Source organism: Ictalurus punctatus, chromosome 8, assembly GCF_001660625.3.
Source record: "Ictalurus punctatus breed USDA103 chromosome 8, Coco_2.0, whole genome shotgun sequence".
Taxonomy (NCBI): Eukaryota; Metazoa; Chordata; class Actinopteri; order Siluriformes; family Ictaluridae; genus Ictalurus; species Ictalurus punctatus.
In genome coordinates, this window is record NC_030423.2 from 25,588,903 (window position 1) to 25,601,402 (window position 12,500).

Genomic DNA, 12,500 nt, shown 5'->3' on the forward strand with positions numbered 1-12,500 from the left:
GCACAAATACTTTAGAAAAGGCGAGAGGGTGAAAAACAGAAGGATGGATGGAGGGAGGGAGGGAGGCAGAGAAGGAGAGAGGGAGGAGGAGGCAGGGCGCATAAGCGAAGGTCTCCCCAGTGGTTAGGACACGACAGGAGCTGACTGCTAATGAGGGGGGGGGGGGGGGGGGGGGGGATGGTGTATGAGCGAAAATAAATATGAAATGGTTAGGATTGAGAAAATGGTGTGATGGCGAGATGGAGAATGAAAAAGGACAGAGAGAGAGAGAGAGAGAGAGAGAGAAATAAGAGTTGTTTTTTTTTTTTCATGAAAGGACCCCTGATAGCCTGTTTGGGTTCTCCAGCTCTGTGGCATGAGGACCTTTTTCTTAAACCGCACACACTAGTGAGGATGTGAGGATGAACGCACGTGTCAGTTGTAGCCATCACAGTACCGATATCTTTCTGAAATAATAAACAGGATTAAAGCTGCGGACTGCATACGGCTCATGCGTTTTAAAGAATCCGAATAGAAAACTTTCAATTGAAAAGCCTATAATCAACCAGGACACACCGTCCAATAAACTAAAATAAACTCGAATAAACACACGGCTGACTGAGTGGAAAACACACTTCCTGTCAGTAAGCAAGTGAAAAATACTACGTTTTGTAATTACAGTGAAGCTACATGAGAAGCCAACTCAATGCCAACAAGTAAAATGGTCACTTGTAATTTAAAATTTCGCTACATTAATCCAGCATGGTCACACTGGACATGCTGATCTTTTAGTTATTGCTATTTTAGTTTTATTCTATTTTCTTTTTTCTTTTTTTTTTATTTACAAACTCTACATGCAACTTAATACATATTTAGGCTTGCATTTGGAAATAAAGAAAAAAATCAACATCAAATATTCAAAATGGAGTCTATCTGATCTCATGAAAACGTCTGCCAGATAGATACACAGGTATAAACAGAAATACTCTCCATAATCAACCCAATTCAACTTTATTGGGGGGGGGGGGGGGGGGGGGGCACTAACAGATCTGAATCATTAACACGCCTGAATCACTAACAGCCCTGAATCACTAACACCTGAACCACTAACACATCTGAATCATTAACACCTGAATAACTAATACACCTGAATCATTAACACACATGGATCACAAACACATCTGAATCACTAACACACTTGAATCACTAACACACATGAATCACTAACACATCTGAATCACTAACATACCTGAATCCCTAAAACCTGAATCACTAATACACCAGAATCATTAAGACCTGAATCACTAAGACCTGAAACACTAATACACCGGAATCACTAATATAACTGTATCCCTAACACCTGAATCACTAATACACCTGAATCCCTAACACCTGAATCACTAACACATCTGAATCATTAACACACCTGAATCACTAACACATCTGAATCATTAACTCACCTGAATCACTAACACATCTGAATCATTAACTCACCTGAATCACTAACACATCTGAATCATTAACTCACCTGAATCACTAACACATCTGAATCATTAACTCACCTGAATCACTAACACAACTGAATCACTAACACATCTGAATCCCTAACACACATGAATCACTAACACCTGGATCACTAACATACCTGAATCACTAATACATCTGAATCAATAACTCACCTGAATCACTAACACACCTGAATCAATAACTCACCTGAATCACTAACACACCTGAATCACTAACACCTGAATCACTAATACACCTGAATCTCTAACACCTGAATCACTAACATACCTGAATCATTAACACACCTGAATACCTAACACCTGAATCACTAACACATATGAATCACTAACTCACCTGAATCACTAACACCTGAATCACTAACTCATCTGAATCACTAACACATGAATTACTACATATATGAATCATTAACTCACCTGAATCCCTAACACCTGAATCACTAACAAATCTGAATCTCTAACACATCTGAATCTCTAACACACCTGAATCGAGATACACACTCTTCTTTCTAATGAAGGATAGAAATGACTCAATAGAAGTGAAAACCCTCCTACAGTTTGTCCATATGCTCTCCACCCTGGGATCTGTCAGTCCTCAGCACTTCTGAATAAAGTTTTTAATCCACCAACTCCTGTTATCTGACAACACCACAATCATGTCAGAGAGCCTCTTTATTCAGTGTGTACGTCTTTCAATCTCTCTCTCTCTCTCGGCCGTGTCTGAGGGTCTGCGCACTGATTGGCCCATCACACAGCGCCACACTCCAGAGATGGCATTATGCACCCGCTTGTTTCGGCTAACACGCTGCACAACATATGCTTCTCAAGTAATGTGTACCCAAACACGCAAATTACAAATAATTAACGTGGTGTTAATTAGGCACATTAATTCACACAGCGCGTGGGCCTCAGGAAGGATGCCAACACTCAGAGCCAAAAAGATGAGAGCGCGGAATTCAGCTCAGAGTGCTGAGGGTGTGTGTATGGAGAGAGAGAGAGAGAGAGAGAGAGAGAGAGAGAGTGAGAGAGAGAGAGAGAGAGAGAGAGAGAACAGCAGACTGGCTGGGACAGAGGAAAAAAGAGAAGAAAAGACAGCAAGACAGATATATGAGAGAGAGAATAGAAAAAATAAATAGTTGACAAAGAAAAAGGAGAACGTGAGAGAAACAATGAGCGAGACTGAGAGACGTAGGGAGACAGACAAGAGAGATTTTAGGGGTGAAGGATAGAACAAGAGAGAAAGACAGAAAGAGAGAAAATCCAAGAGAGTGCGAGAGAGCAGGAAAGAGAGAGAGAGAGAGTGAAAAGGAGAGCGAGAATAGCAGAGAGCATGAGGGCTGATAAAGAAAAAAGAGAGTGACAGACAGAAAAAGGGAAAGACAGGCAGAAAGAGAGAGAATGAGAGTGAGACAGATAAAGGGAGAAAAAAGCCAGAGAGAGAGAGAATGAGGGGGAGACAGAAAAAGACAGAAAGGCAGACAGGAAGAGTGAGAGAGCGAGAGGGGAAACATATAAAGAGGGAAAGACAGATATAAAGAGAGAGAATGAGAGCGAGACAGATAAAGGGAGAAAAACAGAGAGAGAGAATGAGAGCGAGACAGATAAAGAGAGAAAAACAGCGAGAGAGAATGAGAGCGAGACAGATAAAGGGAGAAAAACAGAGAGAGAGAATGAGAGCGAGACAGATAGAGAGAAAATCAGAGAGAGAGAATGAGAGCGAGACAGATAAAGAGAGAAAATCAGAGAGAGAGAATGAGAGCGAGACAGATAAAGAGAGAAAAACAGCGAGAGAGAATGAGAGCGAGACAGATAGAGAGAAAATCAGAGAGAGAGAATGAGAGCGAGACAGATAAAGAGAGAAAAACAGTGAGAGAGAATGAGAGCGAGACAGATAAAGAGAGAAAAACAGCGAGAGAGAATGAGAGCGAGACATAAAAAAGTCAGAAAGGCAGGCAGAAAGAGAAAAATGAGAGTGAGACAGATAAAGAAAGAAAACTAGAGAGAAAGACAGACACAATAAGGAAGACAGAAAAAGAGAGAAAGGGAGTCGGAACGAGAGAGACAGAGTGAGAGGGGAAACAGATAAATAGAGAAAGGCAGGCAGAAAGAGAGAGAATGAGAGTGAGGCAGATGAAGCTGAAAAGCTGGGAGAGAGAACGACAGGAAGACTCTGAACAGAAAAAAACAATTGAAAGGCATTCAAAGATAGAGAACGAAATGGGGAGAGAAAGACGGAAAAAGACACACGGAGGGGTGAGACAGAAAAAGAGAGAGAAAGAGACCCAGAGATAAAACAGAGGGAAATTACGAGAGGGGGACAGACCTACAGGAACAGAGAAAGATGGGAGTGCAAGGGAGAGAATGACAGAGAAAAAGACAGATAGACAGGTAGGGAGAATGAGAGGGGTGAGACAGGAAATCAGCGGACGGCGGACGGATAGAAATAGAGCAAGAATGTTGAAAGACAGACAGAAAAACCGAGAGAGAATGACAGAAAGAGACAGCTACAAACAGAGAGACAGACAGCTAGAAAGACATATGGGGCGAGACAGACACGAATAGAGAGACAGACAGTAGGTGGGAGAATGACAGACAGTAACAGAAAGAACAGAGATCACTAGAGACAAAAGACAAAACTAATGGTACTGAGTGTACAAATAAACACTGAAGCAACACACACACACACACACACACACACACACACACACACGACAGGAAGGGGAGGAGGAGGAGGGAAGAGGAGGAGGAGGGAAGAGGAGGAGGAGGAGGAGGAGGGCAGTGTAAGCTGGAGGAAGCTGGCCGCACTTTGGTGTGATTATGCAGCCGATGCAGTGTTCTGCAGTGCAATGCATGCTGGGAAGACAGAGCAGAGTGGAGCAGGGTGTGAAATGGAGGCGCTCCTGCACCCAGTCTCCCGTTTACCTCATAAACCCCACGTTATTTATAACGGTGATGAAAGAACCATGAAATATCTCAGATCACAGACAAGAAAAAAAAAAGTGTAATATAGCCACGTGTTTATTTACTTCAACTCGTTAAAGCGTTGAACACGTTGCACATTTCTGCGTGTTTTACTTTTTAAAAAAAAAAAAACGACAACAACCCAGTAGCAGTTCTTTTTATAGCGACTGATAACTTCCAAAACCACAAGCTTCAGAATGAGTAAAGTGATGTTACACCACAGCGCTGATGAATTCTCCAATCTCACTGGTCAGAAAATGTCACACAAATCACCGCTTTACGTATATCCATGCACCCCTTCTATCTAACACGTTACGGTTTCTATGGTGACGGCTCGTTCACAGGGCCTCGTATAGCACGACGCGTCACATGATGAACAAATTCTCCACAAGAGAAAAGAGGACGTCTCTTTAATGTCCTCTAATACCGTAACGGAGTCTCCAGTGTCTCCGAGTTCTGACTTTGGGTTTCGCGGTTTCTTGGTCACATGACACGCTGCGTTTTTGCGTCTTATTAGCTTCGAAACGACGAAAAGAGAGAAGCTGGTGGGAGAAAGGATGTCTATAGCTGCTGTAACATAAGTGCGAACGGGACTGCTGACGCTGACTTGTTACTGACTTGCACGAACAGATCAAAAGTACAACGTCTCGTTCTTAAGTGAATGAAATGAATGATTGTCATCGGTGGTTAACTGCTGTGGTATAAGTGGAAGAAATCAATTCGGGACATGGACCGCACCGTCGTGTCGTCTTTTACTTCTCGGCGACAAAGCGAGCTAGCCTGTGAACTTTCACGTTTGTTTAAATGTTAACGAAATACGGATGCATCGTATAATTATTATCGGATTTCATATTTAGGTGAACTGATATTTGGCAGATACGGCAGATTTTATTTTCATTAAGTACATGTTTTTCTACTTATTTACAAATGACACTTATTTACGTCATTTTTATTTGACTATTAAAATTATTTCAAAAGAATTCATTTGAACGGTCAGGTGTGAAGTGAAAATGGTCACAAATGTCGGGAAACTGGCATCAGAGTGGGGAAGTGGGTGGAGCTTATAGAGTAGGAGGCATTCTAATTTGCATATTCATATTTCATCTGGATTTGGAGGGCATGGTGGTTTAGTGGTTGGCATGTTTGCCCCGCACCGCCGGGGTTGGGGGTTTGAATCCCGTCTCCACCCTGTGTGTGCGGAGTTTGCATGTTCTCCCTGTGCTTCGGGGGTTTCCTCCGGGTACCCCAGTCCAAAGACATGTGCTGGAGGCTGATTGGCGTGTCTAAGTTGTCTGTAGAGTGTGAACGGGTGTGTGAGTGCCCTGTGATGGGTAGGCACCCCATCCAGAGTGTCATCTACTTTGTGCCCCGAGTCCCCTGGGCTGGGATAGGCTCCAGGCTTCCAGCAAGCCTGTATAGGATGGACTGTTACAAAGCTCTGACACTGGAGACTCCTTCCAAAATCTTCCAAAACTTACAGAAAACATCAACGTCCTAGTACTATATGTTTTTATTTGTTAAATACCAAAAAGTTCAAAGACGTGCGTTCTAGTGTCTATAGTGTGTGAATACGTGTCTGATAGGTTGGAACCCCACTCAGGGTGTCCTCCGAGTTCCCTGGGACAGGCTCCAGGCTCCCCCGTGACCCTGTGTACGATAAGCGGTACGGAAAATGGATGGATGGATGTATGGATGGACATAATCTGTATTTCCTAATGAGAGTAAAACTGTACGCACTTCAATACCTTTTCCTTTGTGGAACCACCACAACTTCTGATTCGACATAAAAAGCGTTTTTATAGTCTTCAAAACAAGTTATTTTTTGTCCCCACTTTAAAGCCGTTTTATTTTTTCTCCCGTACAGTCATAGTTTCTGCTGTGAGCAAAGCGCGCACAATCACAGATGAGAAAAGAAAGAGAGGAAAAACAAAGAAAAGCTCGCGCCCTGCCGGTCCTCATCAGTAATTAACTCTCCAGAGACTAACACGCACACCCACACACCCACACACACACACACACAAGAAAGCAGTGTGACTCGACGCTGCTTGTCCTCCAGCAGGACTGTGGTCAGGAGTAAACACTGAATTTTAAACAGACACCGATGATTATCTATCAGTTCAAACGGTTCAAACGCAATGCTTCTCTCAGCAGAGCCGAGATCCTGCGAAATCCTGCACTCTCTCATCCTCTCACGTGGAATTTCACCAAAGTGAAAAAACCAAACAGAAACGTTACGTCCGTAAGATTGCAGAATTTCTAATGTCTAATTCCAGCCTTCATTTCAGCGTTTTATACAAATTAAGTCAATGCAAATTGTTATTAATTTGCAGTTATGGTGGCTTAGTGGTTAGTGCATCTGCCGCACACGTCGGGGGTTCGAATCTCGCCTTTGCTCTGTGAGTTCTCCCTGTGCTTCAGGTGTCTTCTCTGGTTTCCTCCTGCAGTCCAAAGGCATGTTTTGTAGGCTGATTGGCATTTCCAAATTGTCTGCCATGCAGGGTGTTCCCTGCGTTGTGCCCCAAGTTCCTTGGGACAGGCTCCAGGCTCCCTGTGAGCCTGTGTAGAATAAGTGGTATGGAGAATGGATGGAAGGTTAATACGCAAGGTGTTCAGAGTGGAGTCTTCCTTTAAAGATATATTTGAACTTGAATTCTGCTTTGTGAACCGCTTGTTCTTGTATACTCGCTGGTGAGGAAAGAGTTAAATATGCATCTAAACTCTCTCTCTCTCACACACACACACACAGAGCTTTTTCCATTCGTGTTGGTGGAGGCCTGGCCAACCTTGACCCGCTCGTCTCACCAATATAAACAACTCTTAGTCTCCTCCTTTAGCTTTAGCAAAAAAAAAAAAAAAAAGCAGAGCGGATGGAACAAATGGAACCGAATAAGAAAATGAATTCTTTGGTGACTTACTGAAAGACACACACGGAGGGAAATCAAATGAGCCAGACTCATTTCAAGAGGTACTGTCTTAAAATGTCAGCAGTGCAACCACACACACACACACACACACACACACACACACACACACAAACACCTTTCATACCTTTTCATTTAAACAATCAGTGTTTCATTTTTATGTAACATATACAGTATATATAATACTGCCATGACCTGGGTGTGTTCTGATCCGTCGAGCTCATCGTCAGGCTCGTTTACTGTATGGTTTATGCATTTATTCATACTGTGCCTTTTGGGTACTATGGTACTGAGCGTAACATCCTGCACTGTATGAAACACAGACACATTAAAGCCGGATGCTGCACAATTAGGGCATCTGTGTGTAACGGTCAGAGACAGTTTAATATATGCGATATGCAAATTCTTTCTGTTTACTATGCATGTTATACTGGAATATTGCTTTGTCGATCACTGAAGTTGAGATGAACTACTGATCTGTTCAGTATTTACAGGTCCTCCATAGTTAAGTAGACCCCTTCTCATTTCTAAACAAAATAGCAATGACAGCTGACTTTAGCATGCTTAAAGCTAACAATAAGTGCTAATAAAAAGTGGTGTGATAATATTAATAATAACCACAACAACAACAACAATAATAATAATAATAATAATAAATCAGTAGATGGATATTTGCCATTGAATAAACAGTTATAAACTGTTAAGTTGTAATATATTCTTCATGCTTTGGTAAGATTATAATTATATTACTATAATGGATGGATGAATGGATGGATGGAAAAACTGACAGACGGATGAATTAGGTAGATGATGACAAATGGATTATGGGTGGATGATGCATGGTTAGATTGGTGGAATATAAAATATGGACAATGGATGGATGGATGGATGGATGGGCAGATCAGGAATTAATGACTGGATGAATGGTCAGCGACAGGTGGATGGATGTTAGACTAAAAAAAATGACAGCATGTAAATGGAAGGATGGATGGATGGATGGATGGATGAGCAATGATAGAACAAATAGATGGATGAAGGTTGATAGATGGGCAATGCATGGCTGGCTGGCGGTCTGGCTGGATGGATGGTTGAATGGAGGGGTAGATGAATGGATAGATAGACTATGGATGAATAATGGACAGATGATGACAAAGGGACAGGGGATAATGAATGGATGATGCCCAGATGGATGAACACTGATAGGAAGTAGATGGATGGATGGATGAATGGATGATTCATTCAATTCCATGATTGAATGGAGGGGTAGATGAATGGATAGATAGACTATGGATGAATAATGGACAGATGATGACAGATGGACAGGGGATAATGAATGGATGATGCTCAGATGGATGAACACTGATAGGAAGTAGATGGATGGATGGATGGAAGGGTAGATGAATGGATAGATAGACTATGGATGAATAATGGACAGATGATGACAGATGGGCAGGGGATAATGAATGGATGATGCCCAGATGGATGAACACTGACAGGCAGTAGATGGATGGATGGATGGATGGATGAACGCTGACATAAACCATGAATGGATGAGTGAAAAGTGAAATCTTTCGATACGATGCAGAAGAACAGCTTCGCTACAACTTCCTCTCATATCTGTCTCATCCTCATCCACTTCCACTGTAATTGTGTATTTTTGGAGTTGTAAATAAAAATTGAGCAGTTTTGAATTTAACGATGGATATTTTTAACATTTAAACAAACAGCTGTTAAATCCAACAGCTGTTCTTAGACTTGTATTAACACTCGACACTCCTGGTTCTTTCCTCAGTAAAGCGAAACGTGTTAAAACTCTTGTGTACAGTGAGATCAATCTAAAAAAAAAAAAAAAAAAAAAAAAAAAACCCCACTGAAGTCTTCCTTTAACCTGTCTTTACTCACTGCACTGAGGTAATCTGGTATAGTAACTAGCATACAATGCTGACTCGTAGTTAGCATCTTTACTGTTATTGTTAGCGAACAGAAACTAGCCTGTCGCCTGATGCTAAGTCACTCTGAACAAGCTGATACGCACAAGAGGAGAGTTTATAGCCTTGTACATTGCTTCTGTCATGTTTTATAGAAATAAACAACCACTTTGGAGTTTTCTTGCAAACATTAGTTACAAATGAATTTTAAAATACATTTCTGACAAATATTTTAGAGCTCAAACTTCTGAGGTAAAAGATGCTACATCTGTACTAGCACAAACACAAACTATCACTCTCTCTCTCTCTCTCTCTCTCTCTCTCTCTATTTTACACACACACACACACACACACACACTGAAATTCGCACACAAACAAACACTAGATTGTGGAATTCAGAACCCAGTATATGAAATATTCATCAGTCATAAAACTTTAATTCAATCTCTCTTTCTTTCTCTCCCTCACCCTCTCCACTTCTCCCCTATCTCTCATCCCTCTCTCTCTCTCATCCCTCTCTCTCTCTCTCACTCTCTCACTCTCTCTCTGTGTGTGTGTGTGTGTCTTTCACAAACTTTTTGTCAAAGCACACAGCTCTGTGAAGTCAAACTATTCGGTGCGAAGTGAAAATAATTGATAGGAGAGACGGGATGAAATGGTGGAGCGTGTGAGTGTGCTGTGTGTGTGAACATTCTGCATACCGAATTCATATCAGAAATCTGACAGTAAACATATGGATAATAGAAGAAAAGCAAAAACAAAACAACAACAACAAACAATGACATATAGCCAATAAAGTGAAGGAGAATTCATCCACTCCTGCAAACTCTCGAGTTTTCTCTCTCTCAGTGTTATTGCTTTTGAGGGAAAAGTTTGCTGAGGGTGTGTGTGTGTGTGTGTGTGTGTGTGTGTGTGAGTGTGTGTGTTTGTGGTGTGCGTGTGTGTGTGTGCTCATGAATTCAGAGGTGATGATAAAGGTTCATCACTATGTTTCACTTTCTGGATTTCAGATGTTAGGTGTTATAATGAACACGCACGCACACACACACACACACACACACACACACACACGCACACGCACAGAGAGAGATAAAATACGCTTCCTTACTCATATGGTTACTTGTATTTATATTCAGCATTTAATTATTATTAATTATAAGGCAGTAAAAAGTAAAAAACATATATATTTATTCATTAATAAATACTGTTAATATACAAACGGTCCAAATACAAAACATGTCATTTCTGCACCTGAAAGCTGTCCGTTTGGTCTCATAAAAGCATTCAGAAGAACAAAAATGAAGCTCTAAAGGGCAACATTGTCATTAAGACCAGCCGCCAATATTACTATACTAAATATTACAAATATATTCACATATACATATTTGACAAAAGCAAATTACACACTGTGTGATTTTAAAGAACCTTTATATGTTTATTTATTTGTTTATTTATGTATCTATTGACAGAGATACAGACAGAGAGATACAGAGAGAGATACAACGAGATACAGAAACAGATACGACGAGTTATAGATAGATACAGAGAGAGAGAGAGACATACAGAGTCACAGAGAGAGAGACATATAGAGAGAGACATATAAAGAGATACTGAGAGAGACGAGATACAGAGAGAGACATATAGAGAGGTACTAAGAGAGAGACATATAGAGAGATATACAGAGAGATACTGAGAGAGACATATAGAGAGATATATAGAGAGATACAGAGAGATAGTCATACAGAGACACAGAGAGAGACATATAGAGAGATAGAGAGAGAGACATATAAAGAGATACTGAGAGAGACATATAGAGATATACAGAGAGAGACATAGAGAGACATATAGAGAGGTACTAAGAGAGATACAGAGAGATAGTCATACAGAGACACAGAGAGAGACATACAGAGAGACACAGAGAGAGACATATAGAGAGATAGAGAGAGAGACATATAAAGAGATACTGAGAGAGATGAGATACAGAGAGAGACATATAGAGACATAGAGAGATACAGAGAGAGACATATAGAGATATACAGAGAGATACTGAGAGAGACAACGAGATACAGAGAGATACTGAGAGAGACATATAGAGAGATACAGAGATACAGAGAGAGACATACAGAGAGATACAGACAGAGAGACATATAGAGCGATTTCAGAGAGAGACATATAGAGAGGTACTGAGAGAGACAACGAGATACAGAGAGATACTGAGAGACATATAGAGATACAGAGAGAGACATATAGAGACACAGAGAGAGACATATAGAGAGATACAGAGAGAGACAGAGAGAGAGAGAGATAGAGATACAGAGAGAGACATGTAGAGAGTTACAGAGAGAGAGATATAGAGAGATACAGAGAGAGAGAGAGATAGAGAGACACAGAGAGAGACATATAGAGAGATACAGAGAGAGACATGTAGAGAGATACAGAGAGAGAGAGAGATAGAGAGATACAGAGAGAGACATGTAGAGAGATACAGAGAGAGACATGTAGAGAGATACTGAGAGAGACATAGAGAGATACTGAGAGATATATATAGAGAGAGATACTGAGAGAGACATAGAGAGAGATATAGAGAGATAAAGAGAGAGACATAGAGAGAGAGATAGAAAGAGAGATACAGATAGAGAGATAATGACATATAGACAGATAGAGGGAGACTCTGAGAGATACAGATAGAGAGATGCTAAGAGAGAGACAGATAGAGGGATACTGAGAGAGAGACAGATAGAGAGATGCTGAGAGAGAGACAGATAGAGGGATACTGAGAGAGAGACAGATAGAGAGATGCTGAGAGAGAGACAGATAGAGGGATACTGAGAGAGAGACAGATAGAGGAATACTGAGAGAGAGACAGATAGAGAGATGCTGAGAGAGAGACAGATAGAGGGATACTGAGAGAGAGACAGATAGAGGGATACTGAGAGAAACAGATGCAGACAGAGATACAGCATAAAAGAGAGAAATACAGACAGAGAGAGTGAAAGAGAAAGAGAGAGAGGGTTGAGAGTGAAGTGGTTAGTGTGATAGATTATTCTCTCTCTCCCTCTCCATTGTTAATCCCTAAAGACAAGCTAAGAAAGAGAGAGACCGAGCCGAGCCTCACTGACACGCAGCCACCTCTCACACGCCTCGCTTCACACCACCGCCTCACACACAAACACACACACACACACACA

The 12,500-nt window shown here is 41.3% G+C and overlaps 1 protein-coding gene across 5 annotated transcripts in view; it reads right to left on the reverse strand.

The window, feature by feature from the left end:
- Positions 1 to 12,500, reverse strand: part of ldb2a (LIM domain binding 2a) — a 90,736-nt gene that overhangs the window by 38,274 nt on the left and 39,962 nt on the right. The window lies entirely within an intron of this gene.